This window comes from Arachis hypogaea, chromosome 6 (genome assembly GCF_003086295.3).
Source record: "Arachis hypogaea cultivar Tifrunner chromosome 6, arahy.Tifrunner.gnm2.J5K5, whole genome shotgun sequence".
Classification (NCBI taxonomy): Eukaryota; Viridiplantae; Streptophyta; class Magnoliopsida; order Fabales; family Fabaceae; genus Arachis; species Arachis hypogaea.
In genome coordinates, this window is record NC_092041.1 from 90,639,126 (window position 1) to 90,666,203 (window position 27,078).

General features: G+C 36.5%; 1 long non-coding RNA gene and 1 other non-coding gene across 4 annotated transcripts; both read right to left on the bottom strand.

The window, feature by feature from the left end:
• Positions 1-5,937: 5,937 nt before the first annotated feature.
• LOC112696899 (uncharacterized) lies at positions 5,938-22,644 on the bottom strand. Of its 3 annotated transcripts, XR_011862454.1 has the most exons (5): positions 22,467-22,644; positions 22,321-22,375; positions 22,104-22,232; positions 21,030-21,246; positions 20,299-20,626 (listed from the first exon to the last, which is right to left on the bottom strand). It is a non-coding gene; the product is annotated as an uncharacterized lncRNA (long non-coding RNA). The 3 variants fall into 3 exon arrangements; XR_003810871.2 differs by lacking the exons at positions 20,299-20,626; positions 21,030-21,246 and adding an exon at positions 5,938-6,261; XR_003150987.3 differs by lacking the exon at positions 21,030-21,246.
• On the bottom strand, positions 13,567-13,670 carry LOC112700128 (small nucleolar RNA R71). Its single transcript, XR_003153046.1, has one exon. It is a non-coding gene; the product is annotated as a small nucleolar RNA R71 (small nucleolar RNA).
• Positions 22,645-27,078: the final 4,434 nt, after the last annotated feature.

Consider the following 27,078-nt stretch of genomic DNA (forward strand, 5'->3'; position numbering starts at 1 on the left):
GTGGGACATTGCAAAGAAGTGAATGACTTGGTGCTGGTGGGGCTAATTTATGCTCCTAACTCAGTAAGGGATAGAAGTGAGGTGTGGCAACAATGGTTGGGGGTGAAGAATAGGATAAATGTACTAGCCATAATGTTTGGGGATTTTAATGAAGTATTGCAATCAGAGAAACAAAGCAGTAAAGAGCAAATACAGTAGGAATGCAGGAATTTAACCAATGGATGCAGGACATGGAAGTGGTGGATATCCCACTAGGGGGAGAGTTTACTTGGAGAAATGGGAGGTATGCGTGTAAAATAGATAGATTTTGTATCAATATTCATCGGATCTAAAAGTGGCCAAACTTACAGGTCAGAGCGGTGAAGTGCTCTAAGTCTGATCATGTTCCTCTCATCTTACAGCAAAAGTCAAAAGATTGAGGGGCCAAAGCTATTTTGAGCCCTTGATGTTTGGTTTTCTCATTATCAGTTCAAGAAAATGTTCAAAGAGGAATGGAATAAGGTTGAAGGTCAGACAGTGGCTGAGAAAATAAAGAATATAAAGAACCCTCTAAAGGTATAGAACAAGGAAAAGTTTGGAAATATTGAAAAAAAAATTAAGTCCTTTGAAGAAGAGATCGAGAAGATAGATAAGGAGATTAAGGAAGGTATCAATGAGGAGGAAAACCTGGTCACAAGGGTGGCTTTGTAAAACCAAATTGAAGTGTGGTACAAATGCAAAACAGAATATTAGAGGCAAAATTCAAGAGACAAGTATATCAAAGATGTGGACAAAAATACAAAGTACTTCCATATCAAGACAACTATTAGAAGAAGGAACAATCGGATTGAAGAGATCCAAGAAGGAGGAAGATTGATAAAAGAGCCAAGTAGGATAAAGAACATAGCTAGAAAATACTTCAAGGAGTTGTACTCACAGAAACCGATGCCAAAGATACATATTCAAGACAGGGTGATGCCAAGGGTTACAAAACATGAAGCTGAAAGTATTGAAAGGATACTAACAAAAGAGGATACCTTGGTCGATTTCTCTCTAAGCTCAAAACAACTCAAAACCTCTCCTTTCACAAGCTCAAGCTTCCAAACATCAAATCCTCAAGCCTAATTACCCGAATTTCATTCCAAACCACCAAATTGAACTCCAAATCGACAAGAACACAATCTAATTCACATAATATCACTATAATCATCATAGGTTTCACTAATTCAATAATTTACAAGGATTCAACAATTTCTTACCTTACCCACGAATCAATTGGACAAAACCTAGTGATTATCTGCTATTAGAGTTCACCTAAACAATCAAAATCATTCAATTCCTCGATACTTAAACTCAAAATCCATGAAATTGAGGAGGATAAGAACTGTGCAAGAAATGAAAATTTCTTACCACTTTGTTTAAATAGAATTAAAGAGAATTCCAATACGAACACATGGCCACTAGCGGCTCGTCAATCAAAGCTTCGGATTGAAAGTTATGGGCGATGAAAGTAAATGGTGATTAGCGTCTCGAACCTTTCTCTCATCTCTCTTCATTCAGTAGTGTGAATTCCCTTTCGTTGAGGGAGAAGTGGCTTAAGCCACTTATAAGAGAGTGAATGGGTTGGGCCTTCGGCCCATTTTGGGTCTGGTCCAATCGGTTCTGCTTGTTGGTCTAATTTTAGGCCAAAATCTTTAAAATTAGTGTCAAAATTCGTATTTTAAATATTTCTACTTTTCTAAACTATAAAAATTGAATTTTTTAATTTTTTTTATTAATAATTAATTTATTAACTAATTATTTATTTATTTTGTGGGGTTTACAATAACCATAATGATAATAATAATTGCAATAATATTAATAATCAACAACAAAAATAATAGTAATACCAAAAAAGATTAACTTTATGAACAAAGGTGATTACCTGAACAAACCATGATCTCCTTGAGCAACAACATTTCCACCTTGAGTGGCAGCATCAGCACCTTGAGTTTGCAAGTCTGCTATGCTGTATAGGAGGTAAATATCTCACGTGATTGGCGAACTTGAGTTTGTTTCTAACTATGCTTGTCATAGCAAATCTCCTAACCTCCTCCAACAGTGTTTGTATTGGATTGGACCTGTATGGCTTGGTGGTAGAGTTGAAAATCTCAAACATGTTGCAAACATTATCATTCTTTGGGGTTTCTTTGTAGTAAGCACTGGTCAGAGATTTTTTGGAAATTTTGTCCAGATATGCTCATGCCTTCTCATTAAGACTCCTCAGGGTTTGCATATTTTTGTTGAACTCTGAGACAGTTGCTATCCTGACACATGCCCACAATAAGGATTTGATATGCTTATGTTGAGTTTAAAGAAAAATGATAATAATTTGATGATGACAAACATTAGTAGTTTGGGTTGAAAGCCTAAAAGTGTATGTGATGTGTGTAATTTTTGTGCAGGCCAAGTTTAATAAAATTACAACCAATTAAGCCCAAGACTAGTTGTAAACATTTCATTCTCATGTGGCCCTGACAAATGTTAATGATCACAAACCAAGGAGGAAAGTAACGTTGAAAGCAAAAAAGATTCCATCAAAATGAAAAAAGTGATCACTAAGCCTAAGCATCAAAGAAGAAAAAGAAAAAAAAAGTCAGATGCTGGTGCTAAAAGCAAAAATAAAATCAAAGGTTGATTCAGAAGAAAAATCAGCATAGCAGTCCCATTCTTGTAAAAGCACTTTAGCTTGTTGAAGCCACACTTCTCACTACTGATCATTTTTTGGTAAGAAGAAGAAAATGGAAGTTGTTTCTCTCTACTGTAAATCAAAGGTTGCAATTGAAACTTGGAGCCAAAGAATGAACCAATGGTTCAGATTTTTGAAGTCAAAGAAAAAAGAAGAAAGAGAAACAGCTAGGTAAGGATTCAAGCAAACTTTACAAGCCATAAATCACTGCTGCTGTCTCATCTCTCCTCTCCGTCTCTACTCTGAATTTTGGGAAAGATGAACAAAGTCAAAGGTGTTCAACCAAACTCAAGTTTTGGAAGCTTTACTCTTATTTAAAAAGATAAATAGCCAGAAATTAAAGTAAGGAGAGTGAGCACACTATTTAGGTCTTCATAATTTTTGAGCTATACCTTCTTCTCCTTCATGGTTTTACATTGAATTTTCTGTTCTTCAGTTTTATCCTTCTTTGTTTTCAATCAATGAAAAAATGCAATATGTGAGGTATTAGTAAAAGCCATTGAGAGAAAAAGCAAAGAGAGTAATCATAGAGAAAAACCAAAAAATTATGTCAATCTCTTTTGTATGTATTTCTGCCTTGTATTCATGATTTTGAGAAGATTTCCTTGCTAAGTTGGGTGAGCACTTAGTGATTGAAAAGTCTAGGAGTGAACCTAGCCAAATCAAGCTTAGGTTGAAGACTTGAAGTTTAGTTTGTCCCTGGGATAGATTGGGTAGAATCCTTGGAAATTGGTATTTGTAATCTCTGAGAAAGATAGTGAAAATTCAACCACAGTTGTGGTGAAGACTGGATGTAGGCCACATTGCACATGGTGATTGAACTAGAATGCATAGCTATGTCATTTACACTTCTCTGCCCTGTTTCTATTTTCATTCGGTATAAGACAAAAAAAATTGTCTTCTATATCATCAATGTCACAGACATGACAGCATCTCAGTGTATTCAAAAGTAATGTGTTTGTTTTGTTATTAATCAATCATCAAGAGACAAACAAAATTGTCTCCTGCATAACCAACTCCACAGATTCAACAACAACTCTAATTTAAATCCAGTTTGAAGTTAAAGTGTTCAAGTTTAAAAGAGGCCATAGATTTAACCCCCATTCTCTAGGCCATTGAAAACGTCCAATTTGTCCTTTTATTACTTTTGGAAGTTATGTCATAGGTGTCAGGCATATAACCTGTGATGTACACCAGCATAACCTCCTAAAAACACCGATATGAGGCCATACAAGTAAAAAACTCACCAACATTAAGTGTTCATCCTAGCAGTTATTATGCTCAAAATAGTCCCTAACAATAAAACTATTGATTCAAAAGAGTCTCATACACAATCCTCATTAATTTAAAAGAGTTCAATATTCCATATATTGTGCTTCCAAAAAATACAATAGACATCCTTTTTGCATGCCACTCATGAAATACCAACCATGTTTACTATAGTCTCCAAGATCTTTATGCAAAAGCTCTAGCAACCACTTCCTAGATTCTTTATTCTCAACAACAGCAACAACCCATGCCATTGGATAAATATGTTGTTCGCATCTTGTCCTATGGTACACAGCAACCATCCTCAATAAAAAACTTTAAAAATGAATCATCCAAACTAATTAAGGTCTATAACCTCCAACAAACCTTTTAATTTCTTGCAACCATCAAGACTTACATAGAAATTTTCAAAAGTAAGATCTCTTATAGTTTGTAGACTAACACCTAGATTGACAGTTGATTTCAGATTTGCCCTTAGTAGCTCCTCTGCGTATTCTCTAAACTTAGCATATTGGGCTTCTTCTCATAATCTTTTTAGCTTCTCCTAAGGATTTTGTGATATTAATCCTAGATAATTGCACTCTATATTTTTTTTTGAAGTAATAAAAATTCTCACAATTCCTAAAAGTTTGTTTCCTAACTCTCTTTATAAGGATTTCAATCACTCACTTCCTAGTTGTATTCTTATCTTTCTCTCACAAGTATAGTCATCATTAAACATCTTAATCTACCAAAAAGCATGGCTCTTGTTATTAGAATAATACACTAATCAGGTACACTCGTTATATTTACACATAACTCTAGCTCTAGTTGTGTCATTCTTTAAATACCTAATCCTTAAAATCTTGTGGAGTAGTGTAGTTTGTAATAACTCTCTTGAAACTCTTCTCTAGTTATAAATTCCATCTCCAACTATAACCTAGAATTACCAAACTTGGTAGCATCATTGAAGATGGGGTTCATAACTTGGTCTGCATCGTTCTTAGAACTTGGTGAATTCTTGAGCTCATCTGACTTTTAAGAATCACCCGAAAGTGAATCTATATATTATTAATTAAGTAAAATATATTATATTATTACATGCATAAGACAAAAATATATGTTAAATAATAAAATAATGATTAAATCACTCAATTACCAAGACTCAGCTTATCAGATTCATATCTTTCCTCTTTCTCAGAGTTTGAGTTATTTGTTAGGAGTTTAGATTTGCTTCATAAACAAATTTTTTTCTTGTGTAAAGTGTTGACAGTTTTTTACTTTTTCTTAGATGACTCTACCTCAAATTTACTATTGAATTTTGAAAATTCATGTCGCAAGTGTGGCTTGTACAAATTATCCTCTGCAAATTCATATGAATTAGAGGAGTTATCATCAGCCCCAATAATTGGCCTTTGTAACTGCCTTCTTGCCATGAAATCTTGTCACAGATACAATGTTCTTGGTGACTTTGTTAAAATGTTAAACTTGAAGTCAACAGGTTTGAATAGTTTGTGTATTTTTTCTCTTTCTGAATTCAGGGATTAGGTGTAATTAGGTTTGGTTGAAATATGATTCAATGGAAGTGGAATTTTGTTTGGGAGGAGTGGAATTGGGTTGTGATATGGGCTTTGGTGTGGGCTTCAATGTAATGATGTCAGGTGGAAAAGTTGGCTTAGGTGTACATGCGTTGGTCTTAGGATGAATACTACATAGTTCAATTGCATTTGGGATCTTTTGCCCATTAGGGTCACATAATTGGCTTAAAATTTGCTAGTTTCATTAATCTGCTCTGTAACACCCCACCACACTAAACTTTACGCTTAAGACGTAAAATAGAGGTGGTGCGGTATTACGACCTCTAAAATAAAATGAGTACATATAATAGCAGAAGAATTATAATATGCTAGGAGCCTTGAAGAAAAGAGGAAACAAAAAATTGCGAAGTAAAAGCGCAACGCTCAAGGTACAAGTTAACTTACGTGCTAAGAAAATCATAATTATTAAAAATAAGATAACAGAAGTAGGAATATAGTGCCAAAGGAACAAAATAACAAGCTCCTAACTCATTCTGTGAAGTCAAGACTGGCCGGAGAATATTTACACATATATACATACATATCCCAAAACCGAAAAGTACATATACACAATCCTGACTCTCCAAAAAACCTCTAGGAGGATCAAAAGAACAAGTTATGCAGAGAGAAAACCAAGTACATATATACACATCATAGCATAACAAAATAACCCTATAACCACTCGCTTCAAGGGTCCAGACGCCTAACGAGATGCCTCTTGACCTGCATCTAAAAAATAACAACATAGTATGGAATGAGAACCGGAGGTTCTCGGTATGGTAAAGGTGCTACACACATAATATATAAGGTCCTGGGAAAGCCAGAGGCAATCCTAGAACACCGACACTCAGATTATAGAGCTTAAAGTATTAAACAGAAGCCATAAAAGGTGGTTTACTAAGGATATTTAAACCTAACTTAACTTAACCTTAAATCTAAATCCCATTCTGCCATTCCTCCATACCTCCAACTCCATCATGCATTTTCACGGACAACTAAACAGACAAAGGCAAGCACAAGAAAGTTACAAGTATTGCATGTAACAAATATACATTTAACATGTCAAGTACATTTAGGCACACCTAGTTAATGCACAAGCAAGTAATTCAAGTAATATGCATATGATGCATGCCTGTCCTATGGCTGATGAGGCTCATCTGTCAGTTATCCAGCCAACCCGACAAGTCTGAATTGTCCTTAGACTGTCCCCCGACGTGCATCCCCAAGAGTCTATGCATAGCTTTTTCTCAAATAATCAATATTGCTCAATAGGGGTAACATTCTCGGGAATTTATATAGTGCCGGTCACACTTACGTCGTAGGGTCAACAGAGTATCGAGTTTTCAACCTGGTACACGTGGTGGCAAGCCACGGCACTTGATGCAGGGAATCTCGTATCTCAGATTATTCAAATTCATAAGCCATATAAATAATTCAATTATAATTCATCAACATCCACATCATTCTCAATCGCATCTCATTCATCATTATACGTCAATCATATTCAATCCTTATCCTTCATTATCACACCTCCCATGCCATCCATCAATAGTTCCAATTCAAAACATAATTCATTCTTTTCTAAATAAATCAAACTTAAAACATGCTCATTTTCTTAATAACTCTAAATCAAACCATATAACCTTTGAATCTAAATCTTTTTAAATAATCATATAAACAAAATCTCTAATTTTTATAAAATTTCGGCAGCATCTCCTCTAAAACTCGGACTTGCCACCCTTTTCGGGTCCAAACCTGCATTCTTTTCAATTCAACATACCCTTCCTCATCATCATAGCAATCACCACAATAAATCTACCTCAAATCAACAATTAAACTCGTACAATATTCAAATCCAACAACCAAAATTCAACTAAGAATTATAGTTCACAAATCCTAGGCTTTCAACACAAAATACGTCATTATCACAACAACCTCCACAATAGTTATAACTCAAATCAATAATTCACCACCAAACTAACCATTTTCATCAACAATAACATTCAACTATAATTCTCTCCAAATTAACATAACAACATTCACCATCCAAAATTAATAACTAATTATCCAATAAACTTCAACCATATATATATATATATATATATATATATATATATATATATATATATATATATATTCATCGACAAATTACTAAACATTAAACATACACCTGCATTCCAACTTATCCTATGGTCATCTAGCATAAGTTTTCACAGAACATTATATATTAAATGCAAGAAACCTAAACCATACCTTAGCCGATTTCCAAGTATTATTCCAAGACAATTTTTCTAAAAGAACACAGCCCTCAAAACCTCAACTAATCCGCTTCCTCCAAGTTCCAGTATTCACAATTTCAAGCTCCAATTATTTATTCACAACCTAATACACATTCATAACACATATATACCCAATTTAATACTCAAAGCTCAAATTCAATAAAAATAAAATAGAATTATCGTATCCTCACCTTACCCAAGCTTCACATAAGCAAGAGTGAACGTTTTTCTCAAGCTAATTGGATCCTAAAATATCAAAAATCAAAAAAATTCAACACCCCTTCTCAAAACTCGAAAATTGGAGGAAATGAAGGCTGAGTGTGAAATAACAAGTTACCTATAAAATTGTTCTGGTAGAAACGTAGAGCTCGACGCGGTGAACGCGTGGCCACAAACGGTGAGGCGATCGGAGGAGTTACGGGATTTTGAAATTCACTGTAAAGGTTCGGGAAACTTTCGTTGCTCTTCTCCCCTGGAAGCCTTCTGCTTCATTTTCTACTGAAATGAGGGAGAGAAGGGCTTGGGTTCATTTAATACATTGGTCCGGTTGGACCCATGGCCCAGTTTGGACCTGGTTCAACCGGTTCGGTCCTTTCGGTCTAATTTTGGACCGTTTTCTTCGAAATTAGTGTCAAAATTCTCGTTTCGATGAGCTCTACCCTAATTTAATATAATCTTCACATTTCTAATCCTCCTTATTAAAAACTAATTTATTGACTAATTATCTACTAATTTAACCGGGGTTTACTTCCTACCCACCTAATAAAGAATTTTACCCTCAAAATTCAAATTCAGTTACCTGAAAAGAGATGTGGGTAGTCCTTTCGCATATCTGATTCGAGTTTCCAAGTATGTTCCTCGATACCAGCTCGACTCCAAGCTACTTTTACTAATGATACTTCCCTTCCACGTAATCGTTTAACACTGGTGTCATCAATTCTTATCGAAATTACTGGAAGTGTTAGATCTTCTCTTACTTGGATTGGTTCTGGTTCTAGAACATGGCTTGCATCAGGAGTATACTTCCGAAGCTGTGATACATGAAATACATCGTGCAAATTCGAAAGGTACGGTGGTAAGGCAATTCTATAAGCCACTGGTCGAACTCTCTTCAGAATCTCAAACGGTCCAATATAACGGGGATTCAGCTTTTTAGTATTAATAGCTCTTCCCACTCCAGTGGTTAGTGTAACTTTCAGAAAGACATGTTCTCCTTCTTCAAACTCCAAAGGCTTTCACCTCTGATCAGCATAGCTCTTCTGGCGGCTTTGGGCTATAAGCATTCGACTACGAATCTTCTTTATCTGCTCAGTCGTTTCAGCTATCACCTCAGGCCCTAATAAAATCCTTTCTCAAGTTTCATAACAACACAACAGAGATTGACATTTCCTGCCATACAGAGCCTCATATGGAACCATTCCGATGCTCGCATGATAGCTATTATTATAAGCAAACTCTACTAATGGCATATACCAATCCTAACTCACTGGCTGGTCCAAAACACAGTCCCTTAGCATATCTTCCAAGGTCTGAATAGTTTTCTTTGATTGACCATCTGTCTGAGGGTGATACGCAGTACTCAAGCTTAACTGAGTCCCAAATGCACGCTGAAAAGCTCCCCAGAATCTTGATGTGAAGCGAGGATCCTTGTTAGATATAATGGTAGAAGGCACACCATGGAACCTGACAATCTCTTTGATATATATTCGAGCCAATTCCTCCATTGTGCAACTAATTCGGATAGGAAGAAAGTGAGCTGATTTTGTCAGTCGATCCACAACCACCCAAATAGCTTCACAACCAGACCGGGTTTTAGGCAAATCTATCACAAAATCCATTGTAATACTCTCCCATTTCCATTGTGGAATCTCCAAAGGCTGAAGGGTCCCTGATGGTCTCTGATGCTCAATCTTAACCTTCTGACACGTTAAACATTTAGATACATGCAATGCCACATCATTCTTCATATCTGGCCACCAGAACATCGCTTTCAGATCTTGGTACATTTTAGTGCTCCCTGGATGGATTAAAAACCCGCTGTTATGAGCTTCCTTTAATATTCTCTGTCGCAGGTCTCCAATATTTGGCACAACAATCCGGTTCTTGAACTTCCACAAACCATCCTGTCATTCTGACACTTTCCACTGTTTCCCTTGTTCGACTGCTGGTAATACCTTACATAACGCTTCACTGTCTTGATGAACCTTCAAAAGTTCTGATTTAAAATCACTTGAAATCTGCAACTGACTCAAACACAGGATTCTAGATTCTTCTTTAATTCCCAAATTTAAACCTTGAAATGCCCTTAGTAATTCTTCTTCCCGCAGCATCATCCAAGCTGCATATAAAGATTTCTGACTCAAGGCATCCGCCACAACGTTCGTTTTTCTTGGATGATAATTCAATTCAAAATCATAATCTTTCAGAAGCTCCATCCACCTCCTATGACGCATATTCAACTCTTTCTGCTCAAAAAGATACTTCAAACTCTTATGGTCTGAGAAAACAAGAAACTTAACGCCATAGAGGTAGTGCCTCCAAATCTTTATATCAAACACAACAGTAGCAAGTTCCAAATCATGTGTCGGGTAGTTCATCTCATGCGGCCTTAACTGCCGTGAGGCGTATGCTACAACATTCTGGTGCTGCATCAAAACGCACCCTAAACCTTTTAGCGATGCATCACAGTACACTTCAAACGGTTCACTTGGTTCAGGTAATACCAATACAGGTGCAGTAGTCTGATGCCAGGGCATCTAGGCCAGTTTCACTGACCTTTTCTTTGCTGTTTTAGGGTAGTTTCATGCATTTTCTTAGTAAATAAGGCAAGTTTTGGATGAAAATATACTTACACCTTGATTCAAGTAACTATTGTGAATTTTACACGATTTCATGAGGATTTTGCAAGAATTGAATGACAAATTGATGATGCATAATCTTATGACTTTGGCTAGAGCTTTGATGTACTTTATTTACTTGATTTCAGGACAAAGGAAGCAAGGAAGAACCACGTTAGTAGCCACGTTAATCTAGTTAACGTGACCACTAACGTGGAATGGGAATGAGCTTGCAACGTTAATGAGAAAAGTGATCACCAATAACGCCTGCGAAGCTATCATAAGCCCACGTTAATTGCCACGTTAACTAGGTTAACGTGGTAGTTAACGTGGAGATAAAGAGAGCTCCAGTGTTAGTGGTAACGTGAACACCACTAATGCTCCAAGAATTGGCAATGATCCACGTTAAGAGTCACATTAACTTAGTTAACATGAACTCTAACATGGAAGGGAGGAACAATGTCAACGTTAGTGACACTCACCTTTGTCACTAACGTTGGATCAAGCTAGCATTGCCCACTTTAGTGGTCACGTTAAGACCACTAATGTGAAAGTTAACGTGGAGCTAAGATTGATGAGCCAACATTAGTGACACTCACCTTTGTCACTAACGTTGGAGATGGCATTCACTACTACGTTAGGTTAACGTGAACTCTAACATGGAGAGTAAGGGCGTTTGGAGCGTTAGTGACAAAGGTAAGTGTCACTAACGCTCTTGAAGATAGGCATGCCCACGTTAAGAGTCACGTTAGTTAAACTAACGTGAACTCTAACGTAGGGAAAGAGGGGCATAAGGCAACGTTATTGGGAAAGGTAAGTCCCAATAACGCTTGCGAAGGTTCATAAGGCAACGTTAGTAATCACGTTAGTGCCACTAACGTTGAAGTTAACGTGGACTATATGGGGTTGGAACGTTAGTGAAAAAGGTGATTGCCACTAATGTTCTCGAACCCACAATTTCACTTAACGTTAACATCATTAACGCCCATGCCTAACTCACACCTTTCTGCAAGCTGAGCCCACTAACAATTGTAACTGCTTCAACTCAAGATCTAAGGCCCACACCCAAGACTTGCAGAACTCACTAGAAGATCAAGAAGAGTAGTATATATAGGAGTAGTATTGAACTATAGAGAAGCTTGGTACTTTAGAGAACTACCCTCTATATATTTACTTTTCCGCATTTTGAAGCATGTATTCTTCTCTGCCTTTTTCCATTTCTAGAGCTATGAACAACTAAACCTCTTTCATTGGGTTAGAGAGCTCTGTTGTAATTTGATGGATCAATTATAGTTTTCATTATTCTTCTTCTTTCTTCCCTTTTGATTTACTAGAAAGCTTTCGATCTTAATTCAATTGGTTAGTTGTCTTGGAAAAGAAACTCTCCATAATTGGGTCTCCTCTGAGCCTTGAAAAAGGGATGAGGAGATCATGCTAGAAATGCTTTCTCATGTTGGACCAAATTGGGATCTGGGCGGATATAGTGACATGTAATCCTCCCAACACTTTGATTTGGAAATCATGTGGTATAATCAGTGACCATACTTCATCTCTTCCCATGAGCAATTAAATCAAGGAATTGGGCAATTGTTCAAGCTTAAAGAGATTAGATTGCCAAGGAATTGGGATCCAATCACCTAAGATTGCCAAGGAGATCAATAGATGCATTGATTGAGGAAGGGATGAAAATGAACTTGATCCAGAGAATACAACATCTCCTGAGACCAATGAATTCCCCATTTCTGATCTTACCCATTCTCTTTACTTTCTGCCATTTATTTCCATGCTCACTTCCCCAAATTCCATTTAAGATTCTGCACTTTATTTTCTACTATTTACTTTCCCGCCATTTAATTTTCTGTAATTCTCAAACTATACTCTGTTTAGCTCAACTAGCATACTCTTCCAACTAAATTTGCTTGACCAATCAATCCCTGTGGGATTCGACCTCACTCTATCGTGAGTTTTTACTTGACGACAATTCGGTATACTTGCCGAAGGAAAATTTGTTGAGAGACAAGTTTTCGTGCATCAAGTTTATGGCGCCGTTGCCGGGGATTGATTTTGTATCAACAATGATTAAGTTGGAAGTTCACTAGATTGAGCATTTTTCTTTGGTTTGTTTATTTTATCCAGTCATTTACCTTCAGTTTATTTAGTTTCTTCCTCACCCCCTACCCCTCGTTATCTTCTTTTTTTTCTTTAAATTTACTTACAATTCTGTTCACTAACCCACTAACTGTTTGATAATTTGCACCACTCACACTAACAATCACTCTAACAAGAATAATCACTTCATTTTATCTCTTGTTGTGTGCTCTGTTAGTTGTATGATAGGGAGAAGAGGCGGAGCTTCAACTTCCTTTGATTCAGAACCTGAGAGGACCCTCCATAGAGCAAGGAGGGAAGCAAGAGGGAAAAGAGTTGTTGGTGCTGAGGAAGAGGAAGAGTATTTTGAAACAAACATGGAGGAGAACTTGGAAAACAACCATGAAGGAGAAGCTCACAACCATGCCAAAGAAGGCCCTGCAAATCATGCTGGGTAAGAAAGGAGAGTTCTAGGCTCTTACATCAATCCAAATCTAGGAAATTGTGGAAGTAGCATCCAAAAGCCCACCATACATGCCAACAACTTTGAATTAAAACCTCAGCTTATCACCCTTGTTCAGAACAACTGCTCATTTGGAGGAAGTGCCCAAGAAGACCCCAATCAACATCTAACCACCTTCCTGAGAATATGTGACATTGTGAAGTCTAATAGAGTCCACCCGGATGTCTATAGGCTGATTTTGTTCCCTTTTTCACTCAGGAACAAATCATCCAAGTGGTTGGAGTCCTTCCCAAAGGAGAGCTTAACAAATTGGGAAGATGTGGTGAATAAATTTTTGGCAAGATTCTACCCTCTTCAAAGAATTAACAAGCTGAGAGCTGAGGTGCAAACTTTCAGGCAACAAGATGGTGAGACTCTCTATGAGGCATGGGAGAGATTCAAGGACTTAACAAGAAGATGCCCACCAGACATGTTCAATGAATGGGTTCAGCTTCACATTTTCTATGAAGGTCTCTTTTATAAGTCAAAGAAGGTTGTAGACTATTCCTCAGGGGGCTCTCTAAACAAGCAGAAAACCATTGAAGAAGCCATAGATGTTATTGAGACAGTAGCTGAGAATGACTACTTCTATGCTTCTGAAAGAAGCAACACTCGAAGAGTAATGGAGCTGAACCACATGGATGCATTGCTGGCTCAAAATAAGATGATCACCAAGCAGCTAGTAGATCTTACCAAGAAGGTGGAGGAAAACCAAGTTGCAGCAGTCATCACTTCATCACCAGCTCAAGAAGGAGTGAATATAGGAGAAGAAGGTGACTGGGAACAAGCCAACTATGTTGGGAACTCACCTAGACAAATCCATGATCCGTACTCCAAAACTTACAACTCTGGATGGAGAAATCACCCTAACTTTGGAAGGGGGAATCAACAAGACCAAGACCAAGACCAGAGACGCCACAACCACAATCCCAACAACAATGCAACCCACCAACATACCTCACAGAGATCCTATCAACACCCACCTAACCACCCTTCTCAACCACCTAATCTCAACCCACCATCACTAACCGAGGATAGACTTCTAAAATTGAGACTCTACTTGAAGACATATGCAAAGAAGTCCAAGACAACAAGGTATTTAAGGATGAAGTGCGAGCTAATATCAAAAATCAAGGGGAAACCATCAATAGACTAGAATCCCAAGTAGGGTATCTATCTCAACAGTTTCCCAAACCCACTGATGGATTTCCTAGTGACACAGAGAAGAATCCAAGAGGAGAAACAAGGAAGGTCAGGTGGGGAGAATGCAAGATGATCACCACAAGTGATGAGAGGAGTGTGGAGGAAGTAGACACACAAACAGAACACCTCCAAGACAGTCCAAAGGAAAATCATGAAAAAAGAAACCATGCACCCCAATTCACACTCAGGGAAGAGCTAAAGAAAAGGGAGATCCTGAACCCATATGCACCCTTTCCCCAAAGGCTCAAGGGTGGTACAACAGGAAGAATGTATTCAAGGTTCCTCGACATGTTTGCATCTCTTGATGTAAATATACCATTCATTAAGGCCCTCCAGCAAATGCCCTCCTACATCAAGTATATAAAGGAGCTACTGGCCAAAAAGAGTTCATTAAAGGGTGGACAGACAATAAAGATGAACAGGGAGTGCAGTGCTATTATCCAAACAGGGCCACCTACAAAGAAGAAGGATCCAGGGAGTTTCCACATTCCTTGTGCTATAGGAGATACAATGTTTGATAAAGGGCTCTGTGACATGGGAGCAAGCATCAACTTAATGCCTATGTCCCTCATGAAAAGCTCCAAATCAATGAGCTAACACCCACAGACTTAATCATCAAACTGGCTGACAAAACCCAAAAATAGGCAATAGGAGTGGTTGAGAACGTGTTAGTGAAGGTTGGGAACTACTTCCTTCCCACAGACTCCCACTCACCCCATCATTCTGGGAAGGCCATTCTTAGCCACAGCCAGAGCACTTATAGATGTGGAGCGAGGAGAGCTAGTATTGAGAATACATGATGAGCAGCTCACCTTCAATGTTTTCAAACTCTCACAAGAAGCAGATCATGATAACAAAAATTCAGAGGAAGAACACAAGAAAGAGCTGATGGAAGAGACAAGCATGGGAGCACAAGTACCACACCTGAAAACCCCCCATTGGTAACAACCAGTGTGATTAGAAGGAGCAATAACCAAGTGTAATCCAAGAGGAACTAAACCCATCAGAGTCATATGAGACAAGCAATAGAACCTTCCTGAAAGAGAAAACCACAAGCAACAAGGTGACATCACAAGACACAAAAAAAAAAGTCCCAAAGGGATGGAAAAACAAGAAAATCCCTACAGAAAATTTCTCTCCAGGAGATGAAGTGGTCTCTACATACTTTCCATCTATACCACCTCATCTCCCCACTATTCCATCTCAGCTGCCACCAGTGTAACCATTAACAAAATTTTGTCCTTAGAACATGTGGAACTTCTTAACAAAGCCAATAGAAACATATTCACTGTAAGAGGGGAAGATTTGAAGCACTACCAACCACCCTAATAGAGGCCGAACGTCAAGCTAATGACGCTAAAGAAGTGCTTCATGGGAGGCAACCCATGTTCTATACCCCTTCTCTTTAATCTCTAATAGTAGTAATAAAGCAAAGTTCATGGATTCTAAATTAATTTCGACAAACAATATAAGCATCCCTACATGCAGCATATAGTACATGACAAGTTTGGTGTTCAAGGCACACCAAGAGGGCTTGAACACACTCAAGGGGTATGAGATTCCTTTGGAATCTTGTTGCACCATATGATCACAAACAAGTTTGGTGTTACCAATGTTGCATGCATGGGAAATTGAGTGGTCGATTGATTTGTATTCATGAAAAGCATTTAGTTATTTCAAAAACAAAAGAAAAAGATTTTAATAGTAGCTATTTCACACTTTAATTCTTCCCACCAAAAATTCAATTAATCTTTTTGCATTCCTTTTGTCTTTTATAGGAAATCAAAAAGGGTATTGATGGTACTTGATAGGACAATCAAGGAAGGGAGATTTGGCCACTATACCAAGGAAATCTCACAATTGTCTTCAAGGGGAGTATCTTTGGAAGTGTTGCCATACAACATTGGGAGTTGGATAGCCTTAGAGACCGAACCAAGACCCTCATAAATGGGTGATCCTTGTGCTCATCCAATGGCAACCCCCAACCGTCCGTCACTAAGCAACACCATCAATCCACACCCTTCAAACACTCACCATCTTTATATATAAATGATCCCCATTCTACAACCTCTCCGTACATACTTGTTATTCTCATTCACCTCCCTTCCTTCTCTCGAGCACACACACTTCATTCCCCACCAAAATTTTCATACACACCCTCCTAAGCCACATCCTGTGAGCCGCAACCTTATCAACCATCACTCATGGCTTCATCTAGCTCTAAAAGGCGAAAGGGGAAGGAGCCTATGGAGCAACCTCCTTCCGATGCCGGAAGATTCAAGACCGCCTTCCATGAGCTCTAATATAAATGGATCAAAAATAAGAAAATTTTGCCAGAATTGACATTCCAGTTAAACGAGGATGAGTGCCCAAAGATCAGAGAGAAGATTGCACAGAGGGGTTGGCAAAAGCTCACCAACCTAGAGACAAAGATAAATGCAAACCTCATCAAGGAGTTCTATGCAAATGCGGCTAGAGAAGATAATACTAGGGCTCCCACCTTTAAAAGTTACGTAAGAGGAACAGAGGTGGATTTCAGCCCCAATGCTATAACAAGGACTCTTCAGCTGAAATCGCCACATTTCAATGAACTCAGTTATCAAGTAAGAATAAGCAATGCCCCAGACGAAGATGAACTTGAAGAAATTGTGAGTGATATGTGTGTTATAGGGTCTGATTGGGAAAGGTACTCAGACAAGAGGCCGCGGTTCATTAGGATAGGAGACCTCATCCCGGAAGTCAAGGGATGGTTTGAGCTTGTAAGGAGGTCTATCCTTCCAGCCGCAAACAATTCTGAGGTCAATATTGCTCGAGCCACCATGGTACATTGCCTAGTAAAGGGTGGAAGCATCAATGTGTATGAAATTATTGCCGAAGGGAAATTTGTTGAGAGACAAGTTTTCGTGCATCATAGTCAACCTATGCTTCAATGCTTGAAAACTCTCCTCACACTCCGGAGTCCAGATAAAAGGCATATCCTTCCTAGTCAACTTAGTTAAAGGTAAGGTGAGCTGTGAAAATCCCTTAATAAATCTGCGATAATATCCCGCCAAACCTAGAAAACTCCTGATCTCTGTCACTAAAGTTGGTCGCTCCCAATTCATCACTGCTTCCACCTTAATAGGATCCACAGCTATTCCCTGCTTACTCACCACATGACCGAGAAACTTTTCTTCACTTTTCCAAAACTCACATTTAGATAACTTAGCATACAACTTGCTGTCTCTTAGAATTTGCAGCACAGTTCGCAAGTGATTAGCATGCTCTTCTTCAGTCTTAGAATAAACAAGAATGTCATCAATGAAGACAATAACAAACTTGTCCAGATACGGTCAAAAAATCCTGTTCATATAATCCATAAATATTGTTGGGGCCTTAGTTAACCCAAAAGACATCACTGTATACTCATAATGACCATAACGTGTTCTGAAAGCAGTTTTTGGAATATCCTCGTCTCTAACCCTTATCTGATGATACCCGGATCGCAAATCAATCTTAGAAAACACATCGGCACCCTGTAACTGATCCATTAGGTCATCAATTCTAGGCAATAGATATTTGTTCTTCATAATGATCTTATTCATCTGCCGATAGTTGACACACAACCGCATACTTCTATCCTTCTTCTTTACTAGTAACACTGGCGCTCCCCACAGAGAAACACTTGGTCGGACAAAATGCTTACCCAACAGATCTTCCAACTGAGCTTTTAGTTCAGCCATTTCTAAAGGTGACATCCTATAAGGAGTAATTGAAATCGGACTGGCTCCAGGCACTAACTCAATTGCGAATTCAACTTCCCAGTTAGGTGGAAATTCATTAATATCATCCGGAAACACATCTGAAAAGTCACATGCAACGGGAATCTGCTCTAAACTCTGATCATCACCTAATATCCCCACAGTTAATAACATAATACCCTGAAATTCAGTTCCCGAACAGTTTACTATCATAGAATTCAAATAGTAACTATTCACCACAACCGGTGCTTCTGACCCTTCCAACATAAACTGTACTGACTTCTCAGAACAATTAAGCAAAACTTGATTCTTGGATAATCAATCCAATCCCAAAATGAGATCAAGACTAGTCATAGGTAAACAAATCAAATCATGCACAAATTCACGCTATTGCACTTGAAAGGGAACTTGTGGACATCCTATCCTAGTCACCATAGTTTCATGAGTAGCGTTATATACTTTCAAATCATAACCTAAAACCACCATTCTCAATCCTAACTCATTGGCCTTTTCAAATGCAATAAATGAATGACTTGCTCCTGAATCAAATAAAGCATTTAAGATTTTACCAGCCATTTCACAATTACCTCTAATCAGTGTCTCAGATCCCTCAGCACCTATGGTAGAAGTGGTGTATACTCTCCCCAGCTGCTACACTCTACCAGTCTCATAATTCTTCTTCTCCGGGCAATTACTGGCTATATGTCCGGGCTGTCCATAGGAATAGCACACTCCAAGTCCTAATCTGCACGGAACTCCAGGATGATGCTTTCCGCACTTCTGACAATTCAGATCCTGCTGTGGTTGCTTCCCAAACCTTTTTTCTTGACTAGCATTAGTATTCGGTCTTCTGTAATTACCTTGACCTTGAGTCTGCTGTGGAATAAAGCCTCCACACTTGAAATTCCTACCTCTCGAAGCAAAATTCCTCCCTGAAGGCCCTCTGAAATGGCACCTTCAAACTCCCTTTCTCTGCTACCGCCTTCCTCACACAATCCTCAGCCACCCTACTCTTATTCACCAATTCAAAAAACACCCTGATCTCCATTGGGGCAACGAAGCTCAGAATATCACTCCAAAGACCTCCTTCGTATTTAATACACTTTCATTCAGCAAAATCTTCAGGCGCACCTTGACAGATACGAGAAAAGCGACATAACTCCTCAAATTCGCTAGTATACTCAACAATAGTCATCTGCCCCTGCTTTAACTGCATTAATTCAAGTTCCTTGGCATTTCTAGCCGAATTAGGAAAGTATTTCTTATAGAACTCTGTCCGAAAAACTTTCCAAGGAATCGCAACACCATCAGGCTGCAGGATACGTCGGGTTCCCTGCCACTAATACTAAGCTTCACCTTGCAATTGATAAGTTGCAAATTCAACCCATTGCTCTTCAGGAACCTGTTGTGCCTGTAACGCCCTTTCCATAGCCTGAATCCAATTATCTGCATCAGTGGAATTTGAGGTTCCCCTGAAGGTCGGAGGATGAACTTTCAGAAAAGTAGCAAGTGTCATTGGACTATCTTCATCATTATTGTTCCCATGATTACCCTGATTTATCTGATTACCCAATGCCTCGGCTATCGCCTGCATAGCTGCAGCCATATTTCCTAGGGCAGTCATAAAGTCTACTGGATCAGTCTCTATAGGGGCAGGAGTAACGATACCTGTCCTACCTCTACCTCGCCCGCGACTGCGTCTGCGAGTCAACATCTGGTCCCTATACACACCAAACAAGTGATATTAAGTTGATCAGTCTTAATATCGCAGGTCTAATGCTTTAAGTTCCAAATACATGCTCACAAACGTTTATGCCATATATATCAATCAGATATCCTAATAGCATATACACACATATAAAGAGAATGCACAGAAGTACAATCAGTCTGTCTTTCAGACTCTATAGGAACGAACTGCTCTGATACCATAATGTAACACCCCAACACACTAAGCTTTACACTTAAGCCGTAAAACAGAGGTGGTGTGGTATTACGACCTCTAAAATAAAATGAGTACATATAATAGTAGAAGAATTATAATATGCTAGGAGCCTTGAAGAAAAGAGGAAACAAAAAAATCGCAAAGTAGAAGCGCAACGCTCAAAGTACGAGTTAACTTACGTGCTAAGAAAATCATAATTATTAAACATAAGATAACAGAAGTAGGAATAGAGTGCCAAAGGAACAAAATAACAAGCTCCTAACTCAGTTTGCGAAGTCAAGACTGGCCGGAGAAAATTTACACATATATACAAACATATCCCAAAACCGAAAAGTACATATACATAATCCTGCCTCTCCATAAACCTCTAGGAGGATCAAAAGAACAAGTTATGCAGAGAGAAAACCAAGTACATATATACACATCATAGCATAACAAAATAACCCTGTAACCACTCTGCTTCAAGGGACCAGACGCCTAACGAGATGCCTCTCGACCTGCATCTAAAAAACAACAACATAGTATGGAATGAGAACCGGAGGTTCTCAGTATAGTAAAGGTGCCACACACATAATATATAAGGTCCTGAGAATGCCAGAGGCAATCCTAGAACACCGACACTCAGATTATAGAGCTTAAAGTATTAAACAGAAGCCATAAAAGGTGGTTTACTAAGGATATTTAAACCTAACTTAACTTAACCTTAAATCTAAATCTCATTCTGCCATTCCTCCATACCTCCAACTCCATCATGCATTTTAACAGACAACAAAACAGACAAAGGCAAGCACAAGAAGGTTACAAGTACTGCAGGTAACAAATATACATTTAACATGGCAAGTACATTTAGGGACACCCAGTTAATACACAAGTAAGTAATTCAAGTAATATGCATATGATGCATACCTGTCCTATGGCTGATGAGGCTCATCTGTCGGTTATCCAGCCAACCCGACAAGTCTGAATTGTCCTTAGACTGTCCCCCGATGTGCATCCCTAAGAGTCTATGCATAACTTTTTCTCAAATAATCAATATTGCTCAATGGGGGTAACATTCCCGGGAATTTATATAGTACCCGGTCACACTTACGTCGTAGGGTCAACAGAGTATCGAGTTTTCAACCTGGTACACGTGGTGGCAAGCCACGGCACTTGATTCAAGGAATCTCGTATCTCAGATTATTCAAATTCATAAGCCATATAAATAATTCAATTATAATTCATCAACATCCACATCATTCTCAATCGCATCTCATTCATCATTATACATCAATCATATTCAATCCTTATCCTTCATTATCACACCTCCCATTCTGTCCATCAATAGTTCCAATTCAAAACATAATTCATTCTTTTCTAAATAAATCAAACTTAAAACATGCTCATTTTCTTAATAACTCTAAATCAAACCATATAACCTTTGAATCTAAATCTTTTTAAATAACCATATAAACAAAATCTCTCATTTTTATAAAATTTCGGCAGCATCTCCTCTAAAACTCGAACTTGCCACCCTTTTCGGATCCAAACTTGCATTCTTTTCAATTCAACATACCCTTCCTCATCATCATAACAATCACCACAATAAATCTACCTCAAATCAACAATTAAACTCGTACAATATTCAAATCCAATAACCAAAATTCTACTAAAAATCATAGTTCACAAATCCTAGGCTTTTAACACAAAATACCTCATTATCACAACAACCTCCACAATAATTATACCTCAAAACAATAATTCACCACCAAACCAACCATGTTCATCAACATTCACTATTCAAAATTAATAACTAATTATCCAATAAACTTCAACCATATATATATATATATATATATATATATATATATATATATATATATATTCATCGACAAATTACTAAACATTAAACATACACCTGCATTCCAACTTATCCTATGGTCATCTAGCCTAAGTTTTCACAGAATATTATATATTAAATGCAAGAAACCTAAACCATACCTTAGCCGATTTCCAAGTATTATTCCAAGACAATTTTCCTAAAAGAACACAGCCCTCAAAACTTCAACTAATCTGCTTCCTCCAAGTTTCAGTATTCACAATTTCAAGCTCCAATTATTTATTCACAACCTAATACACATTCATAACACATATATACCCAATTTAATACTTAAAGCTCAAATTCAATGAAAATAAAATAGAATTATCGTATCCTCACCTTACCCAAGCTTCACATAAGCAAGAGTGAACATTTTTCTCAAGCTAATTGGATTCTAAAACATCAAAAATCAAAGAAATTCAATACCCCTTCTCAAAACTCGAAAATTGGGGAAAATGAAGTCTGAGTGTAAAATAATGAGTTACCTATAAAATTGTTCTGGTAGAAATGTAGAGCTCGACACGGTGAACGTGTGGCCGCAAACGGTGCAGCGATCGGAACTCGAACGGAGGAGTTACGAGATTTTGAAATTCACCGTAAAGGTTCGGGAAACTTTCGTCGCTCTTCTCCCTAGAAGCCTTCTGCTTCGTTTTCTGCTGGAATGAGGGAGAGAAGGGCTTGGGTTCATTTAATACATTGGTCCGGTTGGACCCACGGTCCAGTTTAGACCCGGTTCAGCTGGTTCGGTCCTTTCGGTTCAATTTTGAACCGTTTTTTCGAAATTAGTGTTAAAATTCTTGTTTCTATGAGCTCTACCCTAATTTAATATAATCTTCACATTTCTAATCCTCCTTATTAAAAACTAATTTATTAACTAATTATCTACTAATTTAACCGGGATTTACATGCTCTAATCCTGACATAGTGAGATCACCCTTAGCTTCTTCCACTAACACTTTGATCATCATTATACGATCACATGACATCTATAAATTTAGAGATAGAGAGACCATGTTCAGGAATGACATTGTCGTTTCGATGACAGAGACTAACCATATTCCTTAGATCTTGATCCTTTTTCAACCTCTTCAAATCAAATTCTAATCCCTCATTAGGGTTCAAATACCATCAAATATTAGTTTGATCATATTCTAAATTCTTGTAGCAACCAGTGATAGTAAATACATCTAGGTAATCTTCAACAATTCTAAGTCATTCATCGATGAGACTGGATGTGTATACAATATGACCATCAAGAGGTTATTCTTTGAACTTTTTTCTATGGTAAAAAATGAGTCCCAGTCAATCACTAGTCTAAAAAAATAGAACAAAATAAACTATCATTATTTATTATAAGAATAAAAATGCTTACAAAAATACTAATCAATAACTGAATAAAAAAATACACATAGATAGCCATTAATAATATATCCTAAACTACAGTAACACATGCATTTATCTTATCAAACAAAATTTTACCCCAAAAAATGATTATAATGATGACACACTCTATAATGGAAACTCTAAACCTTATAAGATGACGATGAATAAAAATAACGAGGGAAAATAAGAATTAATGGACAATGCAAGCAACCTAATCCCACATTATTCATTGATGACCCAACTACCATGAACACAATGCAATCAAGTAACAAGCAAAAAACTTTAACCCTTACCTTTCACGTAAAAAGTTGATTTTGAGTTAATATTAATATTAAAATTAAATAATGGTACATATTATTGTGTTTCAACATTTCTCTTTAGTTTCAACCATTTATTTTGAGTTAATTTAATATTAAATAGGAATAAGTACTATTTTAGTCCTTAAAATTTGGAGTCAAAATCAAAATTTTTAATCTTTTTTTAGATTTAAAATAATCTTCAATATTTTATTTAATATTAAAATTATTCTTTTTAAAAAAAATAATTTTTTAAAAGACAAAAAATCCCCATTGCACCATCACTAACCCTACATTCCCCATGGCCACCACCTCCTTATTCCCACTAACTATTAGCCATTTCTCCCTACAAATATCTATTTCATTCATAATCAAACAACAAAAGAACATTCAAATTTAAGAATCTATCATCAACAACAACACAACATTTAAATTTAGGATAAAAAATTAAAAAATTAAATATTTTAAACTCAATAACATCACAATAATCATATATTTTGAAAATAAGATAGAAAAATATTAAGACAGAGAGAAATAAGAGAGATACAATGAGCTCAATAAAAGAGAAAAACGATAAGAAAAAGAAGAATAAAGAAGAAGGAGGAGAATTATTATTAACTTGCTTCAGATTTTGGGCTTTGGAATATGCTTTGGAGTACAAATGCTTACTATGTTCAAATGTTCAAATATTTACTGCAGCAATAGAAATAATAGAAATAATGGCAGATTGCAACAACACCACGTGAAAATAAAAATATAATAAAAATAAAAATAAAAATAAAACCTCTTGACCCTTAGAGCCTCCACTCTCTCCATCTCTCAATTCTCATAAGCAAAGAGAATTAGAGAAATAGCGCATTTGCTGGAGCTATTGTTGATTTAATTTCTTGTATCCAACAAGTACTTTGATAGCTTACTGCCTCCTTCATCGCTGCCATCAATCTATCACTCTCAGTGGTGAAAAAAACTGCGTTCGCAGCATCTACGTCGCCGCCTTCATCTGTCATTTGCTCATACGATATCGTTCCACCACTTTTAAATGATATATATATATATCACTGATCTTCTCACAACCGTCGAAACTGTCACCGCTGATTTTTGAAACTGTCATTGGAAAAGGAAAATCTAAAGCAGCGGCTCTTCGGCGGAGACGGCGACACTCAATTGCATTGGCGCCGTCCCCTCTCCTCTCTTCTTCATCTTCCACTCTTGTTCACCCTTTTTTCTTCTCTCTTCTTCTTTTTTTTTTTATCTAAGTGTTTGAGTGAGTGAAGAAAGATGAGAGTAGGGGTGACGACACTATCCAAACTCTCAAGTACCCACTCCGTTCCTACCCGCTCGGTGCAGGGTGGGCAGGGTCTTGGGCGGGGCGGGACGCGGTTGGATTTAGGCAATACCCGCCCCGATATATATATATATATATATATAATAATTAGTAAAATAATTAATAATATTGTATTATATTTAAATTTTTACTTTAATTTATATTATGTATGTGATGATGGTTATATAAATTTTAAAATTTAATTTTATTTGTTAGATTTTAATAATTATAGGGGGTTAGAGTTCAACTTTTTACTACCCATCGGTAGGAGTGGAGTGGATTCTGTGCGGATTGTTATAGGGCGAAACAGGATCGGATAGGGCAAAAACCCGCTCTTACCCGCCACATTGTCACCCATAGATGAGAATAAGATTATTGTATAAGAGTAAAATCGTTAAAAGAATGATTTTAAAATTAATTTTAATGTTAAAGATATTTTAAATCTAAAAAAAATTAGAGATGATTTTAATTTTAAATCTTAATACCAAAATAATATTTATTTCTATTAAATAGAGATATTAGTACCTGTTATAAGAAAAGAGCATTAGTATACTATAACAATAGTATCTAATTGAAAATTTACAAATGTTTTTGTATTTCTAAGTTTAGGAACTCCAACAACTTTAAATGGTGTAAGTTTTTTAACTCATAATTTAAATGGGCAAAACTGTTTACTTTGTTTTTTTAATTAATTAAATATATTTTCTTATTTTTATGACTTTTCTATATATGAATCTTTAGATTGTTGCTATATATTTTTCAACTCTTCTCGTTGGATTCAAGGTGTGAAAATAAAAATGATTTTTTGGATATGACCAAATCAATAGAATTGAATTAAAAATTAATTAGTTATTTTGGTTGTAAGGTGAAAGAAAGTATTTGTTAAACAGAAAGGAAAGAAAGTATTCGAGTTGTATTATAGTTATTAGTTTATATTAGTTTATTATCAATCAATGGCAGAGGAATATAATAATGTTCATGGAAGATAGATAATGCGATTGTGCTGTTCGTTGCAAATGTGAATAATTAGTCTATTTTAGAGATATAATTATTCATGTTATTTTTTTATTTATTTAAGTTTTTGTGAAAAATAATATCATATCTTATTAGAATTTGTTAGTTTAATTCTCGATGAATTCTAAAAATAAAAAATAATATAAAAATATAAAACGAAAAAAGGTCTATATATATAAATCAAATAAATCCAAAAAAGAGGTTTTTGATTCAGGAAAAATATTAGAAATATAATTATTTATATTTTCTCTTTCTATAAATTTAAACTTTTAAAAAAGATTCAGGTCTTTATAGTTTTACCGAATCTTCAATTAAGTTTTTATACTTTTTTTTTACTTTTAAAATACCTTATCTTAAGAATATAAAAAAAGAAATGGATAAAACGAAATAGAAATAGTAGTAATAAGTATATATAAAATTCAGTTTCCATTGTTCAAGTATTCATTATGATCATGTAACATTTTACATTTGTGTAAATTCATAGACTCCTAACATACGTTACATATATAGTTAAAGGGTGGACCAAAATCAAGAGAGTATCCATAAGTACTATTACTTTCATCCAAGAATACGTGTCTTTTTACCAAAACTTACAAAGAAAATAAAAATTGTATTCAACACAACTTTTTTTTCTCTTATCTCAACACATTTCTATCTTATCTCTGTAGTCTATCTCTATACACTTATCAAACACAATTTAGAAGACACTTAATTTTGGACAAAAATAAATTGAAAAATACCTTGGTAACAATAACAGGTGAATTGCCAATCGGGTTTATATTGGTTATTGGTTCTTTCTCTTCAAGAAAGTACTTTCTTAACACTTTCTTATACTTCTTTAGCTCAATATAAAAAAAAGGGAATGCAGCTCCAAGATCATCTCTAGCTAAGTTTGAAATTGGCTTGACAATTATATATAGGAAAAGTATGAAAAGCCAATGTAATTGTTATACAAGGTGTACAATGGAGATATTTTGTAATTAAAATCAAATGATAATTAAAGTAATTAATTATTATTTATTTCAAATTTCAAATTTAACACAAATAAGGATTTCATACCGTCAACAATGCAAAATTAAA